The sequence below is a fragment of the Pantherophis guttatus genome, chromosome 8, assembly GCF_059756535.1.
Source record: "Pantherophis guttatus breed Tessera chromosome 8, ASM5975653v1, whole genome shotgun sequence".
NCBI lineage: Eukaryota > Metazoa > Chordata > Lepidosauria > Squamata > Colubridae > Pantherophis > Pantherophis guttatus.
Genome location: NC_142070.1, coordinates 27,546,141 through 27,558,343, shown reverse-complemented (window position 1 = coordinate 27,558,343; position 12,203 = coordinate 27,546,141). Strand labels below are relative to the sequence as shown.

At 38.3% G+C, this 12,203-nt stretch overlaps 1 long non-coding RNA gene across 1 annotated transcript; it reads right to left on the bottom strand.

Annotated features, from left to right (window-relative positions):
- Positions 1-228: 228 nt before the first annotated feature.
- Positions 229-11,395, bottom strand: LOC117654614 (uncharacterized). Its single transcript, XR_009621110.2, has 3 exons — positions 11,238-11,395; positions 9,997-10,123; positions 229-486 (listed from the first exon to the last, which is right to left on the bottom strand). It is a non-coding gene; the product is annotated as an uncharacterized LOC117654614 (long non-coding RNA).
- Between the last annotated feature and the right edge of the window lie 808 nt (positions 11,396-12,203).

The following is a 12,203-nucleotide window of genomic DNA, read 5'->3' as shown; positions in this document are numbered from 1 at the left end:
GCAGTGGGGTATCCCAAGGGTCTGTTTTAGGCCCAGTACTCTTCAACATCTTCATCAATGATTTGGACAAAAGCATGTGGGCACAATGCGAACCGGTAGTAAAGATAAGTAGAACCCACTCCTGCATTGTAACTTCAACGGCTTGCTAAACAAATGGTTGTAACCTCTATGGTGCAGACTGTTGATATTATTATTGAAATATTAAGGACAACTGCATACAGAAAAATAATGTGTGTGAGACAATATTTATTTTCTAGTCGTGTACAACATATTTTAAGTATGCGTTTCTTCTTTCATTTCTTCTATATTTCACACATTTAAAATATAATTATTGGATTGTTTGTAGATGATGAATTACAATTGTTGAATTTTAGTTAGGATTTGTTCCTGACTGGAAGTTTCCACATTTACTCTCCTTGTAGCCTAATTCATGAATCGTTATGTTTATTCCTAGTAGACATCTCAGCTGATCATATACATTGATCCCTAGAGAGAAAAGAAATTGAAGTAGCCTTCATTCTATTTATAACACTGTTTGATACAAAAGAAGAAATCTTGGCAACAACTGGAGGACATCCTTTTCTGTGTACAGTAGCTTGAAAAGAAAATTAGTGTGCAATCCTCCTGGCACCAAAATATGAAGGAATTCAATATTCTGTAAAAACCCAGACATACAGCAGCTCCGTCTGTGGATGAAATCAGCATCTGTTAAGTTGGCCAACTTCTAAATTGATGGTGCTCAGTCTTAGCAATCAAGTCTGGCATTTATTTATTTTTTTGCAGCTTGCTTACAGATGTCCAATACCAATTTACTCATTACACTGAACATTTCTCAAACATATAAGAGAATTATCTAAAGAAATATAAGTGTCCCTCACTGCAGCTGAATGCAGATGAAATATTTTTCTTGGTTCAAGAGGAACTATCTACTAAAGCTGTCTAGAAATTTTATGGAATGTCTCAGAAATGAAAATGATTTACTGTCCCTAAAAATTGAAGAATTTATCCTTCTTATGTGATTTATGCTGTGTGTAACTGGGGAGAATAAAATTAGGAAGTTGTAGAAATTGAAAAGACTATGAATATGAACTATGAAGCATATACCGTTTCTCAATCTATTTCCTTTTTAGTTTTCTAGGGTTACATTTTCTTTTCAATGTCCTGAATCTTTTTCGCCTAACAATATATCATTATTGCCATGTCTGTTGTCTTAGATGTTAAAAATTGGTTTTTCTGTTGTGACTTGCTGAAACCCCATTTATTTTGATGCAACAATTTATTAGTCTAAAAATTGATACCAGAATCCTCCTGAGTGTTGCATACCATACCTAATACAGCTCTCCTCCTAAAATTACTCTAGGAAAAATTATTCTTTGTCATGAATATGTACTACAGATGTAATGCATATTTACAAGGATATCGGGGAAGTTATAAACTCAGCCACTTGGCATTCACTAATATTCCAGAGATACCCTCATCTTAAACTGTCAAGTGTATGTCATGCAGGCAACATTCTGAATTTAAATCTTTATCTCAAGCAGGAAAGTTAAAACCTGCATATAGGTCTCAGAGATTTTTTTTTTTAACGTTTCTCTTTCTAGAAAGGAAAATGGTTGTTTTAAATATGAGAAGTTAGGGAAGGAAAGGGGATCTCTGGGAAAAAAGCATAGCAATCTAGTGGTACTTGGCACTCAACTGCTTTGAATCTCATCAAATTTGGTACTCAAATTCTGATGCAAATATTTTGTCTCAGCACTCATAATTTGTTTGGTACTCAGTGCACAAACTAGAAGTTGCTGGGGTCAGCTGCCTTATGACTCACTACATTATTTCTTATGGGAAAGATGTGTTTGGTACTCGTTTTTGGTACTTATTGCATATCCCAGAACCAATTAACAATGAGTATTAAGGTAGCCCTGTACATGAAATTCAGGGATTCTAGAGACTCAAGAGGGACCCTTGGCTTCAGGAACTCTGTCTTCAAGAAATGAATAAATGTATTAACTAAACATCTATCTTAAGGGTTTGTGCTTTAATTTGACCTTGTGTTTTTAAAGGTCTTTCATATTTTGATGATACTTTGATAGCTATCTTTTTTTATCTCTATGCTGGCTTTACATTTTGGTAAACTTTGAAGTTAGGTCTAGCCAATCAAACTCCCATTGAAAATTAGCAAATCAATGTAATCTTATGTTATGCTCAAAATTTTATAACCTTAAACTGATTCTATTAGTTTATTATGAGGGAGGTTTCTCTGGAGATCACTTATCAGCTATATATTTCATGTTCTTTATTACAGAATGTTTTGACTCATAAAGTTCCAAAAAAAGAGTTTGTTCTCCTTCCGCTTTTCTTCTAAAAAAAACCCTTAAATTAAATAATCCTTTAAGTAATTAATCAGACTCCAAAGAGACTGATTTCTCTAATCACATCCTTTAATGCTGCAGAGCCAGGAAGCAATGCTACTAAGACAACAGCCACAATATACCTTCTATTACTTTGTCAATTTATGGGATCTCTGCCGGTCCCACTTATCTAAGTTAGCAGGGAGCAGGGGTGCTATTCAGCAGGTTCTGACAGGTTTTGGAGAACCAGCAGCGGAAATTTTGAGTAGTTCGGAGAACTGGCAAATACCACCTCTGGCTGGCCCCAGAGTGGGGTGGGAATGGAGATTTTGCAATATCTTTCCCCCAGGAGTGGGGAGGGAATGGGGATTTTGCAGTATCCTTCCCCTGGAGTGGGGTAGGAATGGAGATTTTGCAGTATCCTTCCCCTGCCATGCCCATTAAGCCACGCCCACCCAGCCACGCCCACAGAATTGGTAGTAAAAAAATTTGAATTCCACCAGGGGCAGGGAGGGGTAATCCCCAAGCAGCTGCACCAAGGCAGAAAGGCTATGCTTAGAAATGGGGAGCCCCAGAGGAGTTCTAGAAGAGGAGATGAAGATCTGCAACCTTGTGAGTCCAATCTTTTTTCTACATATGAATATGTATGGAGATTTTCAGTCATCCATTTCATGGTTGTTCCAAAGGTCCTTTTTCCAAGAGGCAACTGGACTTTCTGGTTTTTCTTTGAAGATGTTTCGCTTCTCGTCCAAGAAGCTGAAGAAGCGAAACGTCTTCAAAGAAAAACCAGAAAGCCCAGTTGCCTCTTTGAAAAAGCACCTTTGGGATTACATGTGAGTAGATTTACTTGCTATTATTTTTCTGTTGCTCCCTTAGTTGTTTTTTTTTTTTTAATCTTTAGGAGAGGCCATACTGATTTCACTAGAAAAATATCAAAGCATACATGAAATTAAATCAAATTATTTCCCCTTCGACATACATTATATTAAGAGCTCTTATTGTGCCATCTCCAGAAATGCAAAATTTTGTTTTGGAGAATCTGGCTTCATTATGGTCAGGGATCATCCTGTCTGCACAAATGGAGGTTCCTCCTATTTTGTCAGGAAATTTCACTTTGACAAGAAGATGAATTCTTCATTTTCAGGATGCAAAGAATCAAATAAACAAATAATTAATTAGGCAGAAAATTATTTAGAAGGTTAGCAAAGGTCTGTTCTGTTTCATTTCATGTTCTAAGTAAACAAGTCTGCATGATGAAAGGTAATGAAAAATCTGTTTCTGTGATGCCTAGTTTAATAACTAAACAGCCCAAAGAATTAGCCCTTGGGAAGGCATAAACTCTTCATCAGAACTGAAGTATAAAATTAAATATACTTTATATTTTGTTGTGAGGAAAATAATATAATGAATTATTGTGGCCTTTTCTAGTAATACTAAACTTCTGCATTCTGTAGCCAGATAAAGGAGTGAGTAATATATAATAATGCATGTTACAGAAGTAAGAAGCTTTTGATTTAATTTACTAAAAATGTGTTACTAGCATTTTAGGAAATAAAGCATTTTTTCATAAAAGGATGATTTCCTCAGTTAAGCTCATTAGGAAATCACACATTGATTCATGCATAATTACAGGGAAATATCTGCCACTCACCACAAATCATTACCATATTAGCTTAAAGTTGAGTTAATTAATCTGTGATTTCAAAAAGGTGGTATCCTAAATAGGCAAAATTAGCATGTATAAATGATGAGGCTATCAATACCACTTCAAAAAGTTTTTTCCTCGGTCCTGCCAAAGGTGCATCATTTAACGCCTTTGCATGGAAAGCTGAGTCTTTTCAATGAGTGCTAAAGCTTTTCTTCCCGTGTCAGAATCTAGTTATACTTATGGATCCAATGCCAGGTACTTAGTGAATGGTTGATAGTCTGAGCACGTTTACTTGCGCCAGACATGCTCATTGTTTTTAATGATTGTTGCAGCTGAGATTGAATTGAAAGGAGGTTCAGAGCTGTTGAAGAAATAAGTTCTCAAAGTGCTATGCAACTAATGCTTCTGTAAAAAAGAAGAAATGAAAGTGAGCAAAACGTTTTGTGTACTAACATTAAATCTCAAAAGTCTTAGTGCTGTAACAAAGACTGAGAACAGAAGGTTTCAGCTCTTTTGTTTCCCCAATATACATTTTGAGCAGAACAGAATTTTTTTCAAGAAAAAATTTGCCATTCTAAAGGCCCAGTAAAAGTGCAGGTGTTAATCCATTTAATTTTTGGAAGACTATTTTTACAGGTGAACATAGCTTTCCTAGTTAGATTGCTATGGCTATCTAACTAGGTATGCTATGGTCCATACAGCAAGAAAGTATCAAGTTGAGGATGAGCATATCCATTGTGAGAAAATTGCAACCTTCCTACAAAACAGAAACACTGTCAGATTAAAAGCTTTTTAGTATGAATTTATGATAGTACCTAAAGTTTGCCTTTCTTAAAGAAAATGGTGCTCTGTTAGACATCAAAGAACACATTTCCCATTCTATTCTGGGTGATGTTTTAGATCTTTAGTAGAGTTACCCATATCTACCTCAATATTCTAAGTACTGAAGGGTTGCAGGGTCCAAATATGTCTCCTTATTTCTTTCAACTAACCAATCTTCTTCTATAGCCTTATTTGGGGGGGGGGGGACACCCACAAGACTCAATTAGATTTCTTTCCAGAATAATTTTTGGACCTGACTCCTTAAATCAGGAGTGTCAAACCCAAGGTCTGTGGGCCAGATCCGGCCTGTGGGGTGCTTAGATCTTGTCCACAGGGCCGCCCTGGAAACAGCAAAGGACAGGCCTGCAGTGCCTCTGCCAGCGAAAATGGAACTCAGGCCTCGTGTAGTTCTCCCAAACTCCATTTTCACTGGCAGAGTGCTCGGGCCACCCCAGGCACCCCCGACACAAGTGACATTGAGCTGGCCACACCCAACCTGGCTCCCCAAGGTCAAACACAACCCTGATGTGGCCCTCATTGAAATCAAGTTTGACACCCCTGCCTTAAATTAATCAGGTTATTGAGAGGCTATTAGCTATTTTCCTCATAGTACCTCACAGTTGATATGACATTATATGAAATATTTGAATACAATCTCCCTTTAAATTATGATACACAGTTGAGCAAGAACACAATAAACTCCACTGGAATCTTAGGTTCTGCTCAAAGAGCAGATAATGAACATGGCCAGGAAATCTTCTACAATATACAGATAAATCACATCTGCCAAACTTGCCTATTTCTACATCAGGAGGTTCTGCTCAGTCACTCATGCCTTGAATTCCGTTTGGATTATTGAAATACACTCTACATATGGCTGCCTTTAAAATCTTCCAGGATTTGGTTCAGAATTCAACAGTACATAGTTATGGTACAGTTCAGTACACTCATGCTTCATAGGTGCACTGGTTCCCAATAGGCTTCCAAATCAGTTGCAAATCAGTAGTAAAGGTAAGTAGAACCCACCCTGGAGGGGAGGGGTGGGCGGGGCCACCCAGGAGTGAGATTTGGGGGTTATCCGAACTGCACAGAATCTAGGTTTGAACCCCCAGCAGCCCATCCCTGGCCCTATACCATTTTAGGCAAATGATTGTCCAATCTCTTCTTAAAAATCTCCACTTTTGGAGAACCCACAACTTCTGGTGACAAGCCATTCCACTGATTAATTGTTCTGTCAGGAAATTTTTCCTTAGTTCTAGGTTGGTTTTCTTCTTGATTAATCCATTGTCACAGAAATTTAGAGAGCAATAATGATTTCTTAAAAGTGTGTGTGTGTGTGTGTGTGTGTGTGTGTGTGTGTGTGTGTGTGTAAGGTATTATTTTGGAACACGACAGTGCAAGCTGGCCAAGGAGATTAGGAAAAACTGATAGAGAAGGGATATTGGAGATTCTATAATGTAAAAACAAACCATTCTTTCCTGATTCAGCTTACAGCTGCATCAGAAGGATTCCTAGGCCTGGGAAGATCTCTGGACAAAATACCACAAAAAAAAGCATCATGACAGATTCATAATTTGGAGGTCCAAAATGGCAGCCAAAGATGGCTTCCTATATGTTTTAGTCCATTACAGTTATTACACTGTAAATTGGCCAGAGTTATCTTGAACTGAATGGTCAGCATATCACAAGGAAGGAAGGAAGGAAGGAGGGAGGGAGGGAGGGAGGGAGGGAGGGAAGGAAGGAAGGAAGGAAGGAAGGAAGGAAGGAAGGAAGGAAGGAAGGAAGGAGGGAGGGAGGGAGGGAGGGAGGGAGGGAGGGACAGAGCTTTGTTATTTCATTGTTCTGTATTTCTTTTATATGTATTTTTGTTTTGTTTTGTTTTGTTTCTCGTCCCTTGGTTTTTATGCTTCTATCTAATTGTAAGCTGTCCAGAGTTGCTTTTGTGGGTACAACAGCTATATAAATCCAATAAATATAAAACAAACACTAACAGCATGGTAGACTTATTTGACTGAAATTATTCAAAAGGCAGATTCTCCATACTACTGAAATATGGTGCGATTTACTTTTTTTTTAAAGCTTTATTAGATTTTCAACTAAAGAAATAAAAAAAACTAACAACACTAATAATTAAAATAAAAGTAAGGAACAAATAAAGAATGGAAAGCAAAGCAAAGCAAAAGTGCAAAAACAAATTCAAAGAGATGACTTCCAATTTTCCTTTACAGCAGATATAAGAAATATGGTGCTATTTGCAAGGTTAGATCTGTTTATTCTTTAGCTCCTGAAAACTAACATCAATAGTCAGTACAGTCTCCTAGCCTGAGGTTATCCTATGGCAGAAAAAAGTGCAATTTGATAATAGAAAAAATTCTGCAAGTAAAAAGGTTCATAAGGTTAGCTGAGGAGGACTCTGTAATATATCGTGCTCAAAAGCACAAACAATAATTTTATTTTCAATAAAGAAGCATCTTTGTGGTGGCTTAGACTATAACAAGTTTAGCACATATCATATAGCCTTTCCTTCTAGCCCATAAACTATTTCTTGGCTGTATTAGCAGTTCCTATTATATCTCACTTTGTGCAAGTTATTCTTGCTTGTAGTACATGGGAAAGATTACATTTTATTTTTCAGGATCTAGGAAAGTTGGGTTAATGGAAGAATGTATTTGGACAGATGGATATATACGTATGGATAGGTTCATGTGAGAGCTTCAGTATATGAGTGTAGGTAGGTGAATCTATGTGTCTTGCAAGAAGTCTGGATTGTGTGACTATGTAAAAAAAACATGAGAGAAAGCCAAATAGAAAAATAAATAACAGGTTATCTTTCTCCACCTGTATGATTCCAATCCTATACTCGTCAGCCACAAACTACTAGCGCAACGCATGAAGAGTTCAATTAGTTATTTTATTGCTCATGCCTATTTTACAGGAATCTTCCCAGACCAGCAGTTGGCACTTGGGCCAGACTAGATAAGTTTCAATAGTATTCAAGGATGAAAGGGTTGGACTTTGCTCTTTGTGCCTATGTAATGATTTCAGATTAATTCCCCATTGACTCCTCCCAGTGATTCAGTCAGAGTCTCTCCAACTCCCTCTCATAAGAATTCCTAACTTCCGATTTGATTATTGTAATGAACTCCACAAGGGGCTGCCCTTGAAGAGTATCTGGAAGCTTCACAGTACAAAATGCAATGACTTCTGCTCCTTAAGTCCCAGTCTGCTTCTGGGATACAATTCAAGGTGTTGGTTTTGACCTTTAGACCCCTTCATGGCATAGGGCCAGGTATGTGGGGAATCATCTCTCTCCAATTATAGCTTCCTATCCCAGCAAAACCAGCAGAAGGGGCATGCTATAGTCCCATCTGTTAGGAAGCTATACTTGACAGACCCAAGAGGCAGGTCTTCTCTGTTGTGGTACTCACTTTATTTGTTTGTTTGTTTGTTTATTTATTTATTTATTTATTTATTTATTTATTTATTTATTTATTTATTTATTTATTTATTTATTTATTTATTTATTTATTTATTTATTTATTTATTTATTTATTTATTTATTTATTTATTTATTTATTTATTTATTTATTTATTTATTTATTTATTTATTTATTTATTCCAATTTATATACCACCCTTCTCCCGAGGGACTCAGGGCGGTGTACAGCCAAAAGTAAAAGCACACAAATATAAAATTTAAAAATGATTTAAAAGCATATTAAATAATTTGGCCCAGCTATTCAAATAAAACACCCGTATTAGAATTTTAAAAAAATTTAAAAAGTTAAAAAAATTAGGCCAGCCTGGCTTGTTGAAATAAAAACGTTTTGAGAGCACGGCGAAAGATGCGCAAGTCGGGAATCCTCCGTATCCCGGGGGGCAGTTCGTTCCAGAGGGCAGGTGCCCCCACAGAGAAGGCTCTCCCCCTGGGGGTCGCCAGTCGACATTGTTTGACCGACGGCACCCGGAGGAGCCCCTCTCTGTGGGAACGTACTGGCCGGTGGGAGGCTATTGGTAACAGCAGGCGGTCTTGCAAGTACCCAGGTCCTAAGCCATGGAGCGCTCTGAAGATGGTAACCAGCACCTTGAATCGCACCCGGAAGACCACCGGAAGCCAGGAAGCGCAGGAGAGGTGTTACATGGGAGCGCCATGTCGCTCCCACAATCACCCGCGCGGCCGCATTCTGGACCAGTTGGAGCCTCCAGGTGCTCTTCAAGGGGAGCCCCATGTAGAACATTATGAACACACACACACTCCAAGTGAGACTGGCTCCACTCTCTTGATTTTATTGAAGTCCCTAAAACCTAGTTATGCCACCAGGCTGGAGACCCAATGACTAATGAGAAACTGAGGTAGCCCAATTGTTGTTAGCATCTTTTATACCTTCCTAGCCTTTAATTATTATTTTTAAATTTGATTTATATGCCGCCCTTCTCCGGAGACTAAGGGCGGCTTACAATGCGTTAAGCAATATCCTTCATACTTTTTGTATATTTATACATCAGCTTATTGCCCCCACAAACTGGGTCCTCAATTTACCTACCTTAGAAAGGATGGAAGGCTGAGTCAACCTTGAGCCTGGTGAGATTCGAACTTACAGTAATAGCAGACAGCTGGTGTTAATCACAATGCTTTCAGTCTGCTGAGCCACCAGGCCCCTAATTTCTTTTCTTTAAAAAAATTCTTATTAAGATTTTTTAAAAATATGCTAACAGTTTTATAGTTTTGTTGTATGTCACCCAAAGTTACTTTTTCATGAGATGGGCAGCAGTACAAATTTGATAGATAGATAAATAAATACTAAAACAAAGGGGTCAAATAAATGGCTGTACTCCCTAAACATTATCCCTAATATTAGTAGAACCTAGTAGAAAAGATTTTCCTACACCTGCAATGAACATTAATAATACGTCAAAACTATAACTAGTTATATATTAGATCTCCTTAGGCTTTTTATCATAATTGCTTCACAAGCAGCATATACCACAGAATATAATCAATGTTGTTGTTTTTAAAAATGTTTTTAGTGATTTTATGATTGGTGCTTCTTATTTTAGGTGCATTGAATAAGTAAAGCAGAAATAAAACAGAACATCAAATTAACAAAAAAAGTAGAAACAACAAGCAAAGGGAAGAAATTGTCTAAGCTTATAGGAACAACAAAAGAGGCGTTGGTCTTACCGTAGGCTGCGGAGTGGGTCAGGAGTGGGATGATCTAGATGGTCTGATCAGATACTGAGTCGAGTTGTTTTGGCCACGCCTCCTCACGCCTCCCTCGTCTCCAGTTAATTCGATTCAGTGGATCTGACTAGAAGTTTTAAAGAATAAACTCTGAATCACTAGCAGAAACAGCAAAATTCTCATAGTCCTCTGAACATTTTATAAACATGTAAGCATCTTTGAACCTTAACCAGAGTGTTTCATCAAAGTTTTCTCTCTGCTATTCTTTACAAGCTGTTTCTGAAAAGTAGGCAGTTTGGTTGCAACTAATATTTAAAGTTTAAAGATATCTATACCAATGAATAGCAAGATGAAATTGAGAGATATTTGTTTAATATGGCCCTAATAGTTGAAGGGGTGGCAGATTTGTTGGCTAGAAAGTTTTCACCCCATGTTTGACACCCAAGTTCCATGCAACGGGGTGAGCTCCCATCCTCATCTCAGCTCCTACCAACCTAGCCATTTAAAAGCATACAAATCATCATTATCATCTTCTTTTAACGACACCATAAACCCTTGCAGGGTAGAGTCTGGTGTTGTGGCTCCGTTGCCTGAGCCTGGGCTATCGACAAATGCAGACTCTGAGAGTGAGGGAGAGGAGTTGGCAAGGCCTCCCTCTCCAGGACCCTCCTCTCTGGCAATGCCTCCGGAGGACAACAAAGGCCAAAAGATAGGCCCAGAGCCAAGCACGTCCCCGCAGCCACAGGTGGACAGCGACGAGGGAGATAAGTGCTGGCTGGACCCTCGGCAGAGGCGCAGGGAGAAGCATGCGCAGCAGAGGGGAAGGCGTGCCAGAGATTAGCTGAGTCACTGGACCACACCCCACAGGGTATAAAAGTGGGTGTGGTGGCCGGTTCAGTTTGTGGCGAGCAAAAACTAGAAATAATCCATGATCTCTGCGTTACTGGACTTCTGCCTGCCTTGTCGGACTGCATTTGGACTAATCCTTGTATTGCGGAAACTTTGCCTGCTTTATCGGAATGCTTGCAGTCTAATCTTTGTTTTGTGTGAGTAAAGTCTGAATTGGCAGCTAGCCACTGGGTTGCTGCCAGCTTTATCTTCAAAGATTTTGTCGTGTGGTTTATTAACTCCGGGCCATCTGTGGGGGTGCATGTGTGGGATGGGGACAGAACACTGGGCAACTGAATGGAGCTAGCAGAGTTCAAAAGCATACAAATGCAAGTATATAAATAAATAGGTACCAAAGTGTACGTAACAGCGTTCCATGACATCATGCTGGCCACAGGACCACAGAAGTATCTTCAGACAGCGCTGGCTCAGTGGCCTTGAAACGGAGATGAGCAGTGCCCCCTTTAGATGGCACTGACCCGTAGAGTAAAATCCGGAGGGACTCCTTTACATGAAGAGACACAAGAAAATGGACAAAGTTCAGATACACAGGCAGGGTAGAGAGTTTGCATTTATTCCTGTTTTGGTGAGAGATTGATTTTTTTAAATTTACCTTTGTTAGTTAAGCTATATTTCAATTTGTATGTATTTTCTGCCTATGAATGGCAGGAACTTGCTTCACAATTTCTGACAATCATGTCCAGATGAGTTTCAGAGCAACACAAAAAGTCTGTAAACAACTAATGCTTATATTATTCATATTTGCCTTAAAATTCAAGCTAAATCTCAAAGCAAAATTAAAAAAGGAAACAAAGTAAATATACGCAGTTGAAATGATATATCTGATTTAAAATTAAAGTATGCGATAACATTAAAGGATGAAGCAAATGCATTTTAAATGTGCACATTTGTATATCCAGATTTCCTTTCCAAGCAATCTTGCCAACTGACTCTTTCATTTCCTGTAATAATGATCCTGTGTGGCCTTAATATAATTATTTGCTCATAGGCAACTAAGTTAACATGTGAAATTGAATTTAATCCCTAGGTATGTTCCATGGATAATTGTTTTTATCTATGCTGCATTCGACAAAGCTGCATAGAGAAACAGCATATTGAACAGTGGATAATACAGTTAACAGAAGAAGTTAAGACTGACTATAGGCAAGGAAATTGTAAAGATTCCTCAAAAAAGCAAAAACCAAAACCAAAAAAACCCCAAGAAAAAGGTAATTCACTGCTTCATTTTGAAATGAGTTGGCTTTGCATAATTGATTCCAAGTTATTGGAGCCTAAGGTTTGAAGTGTTCAGGCCGAGA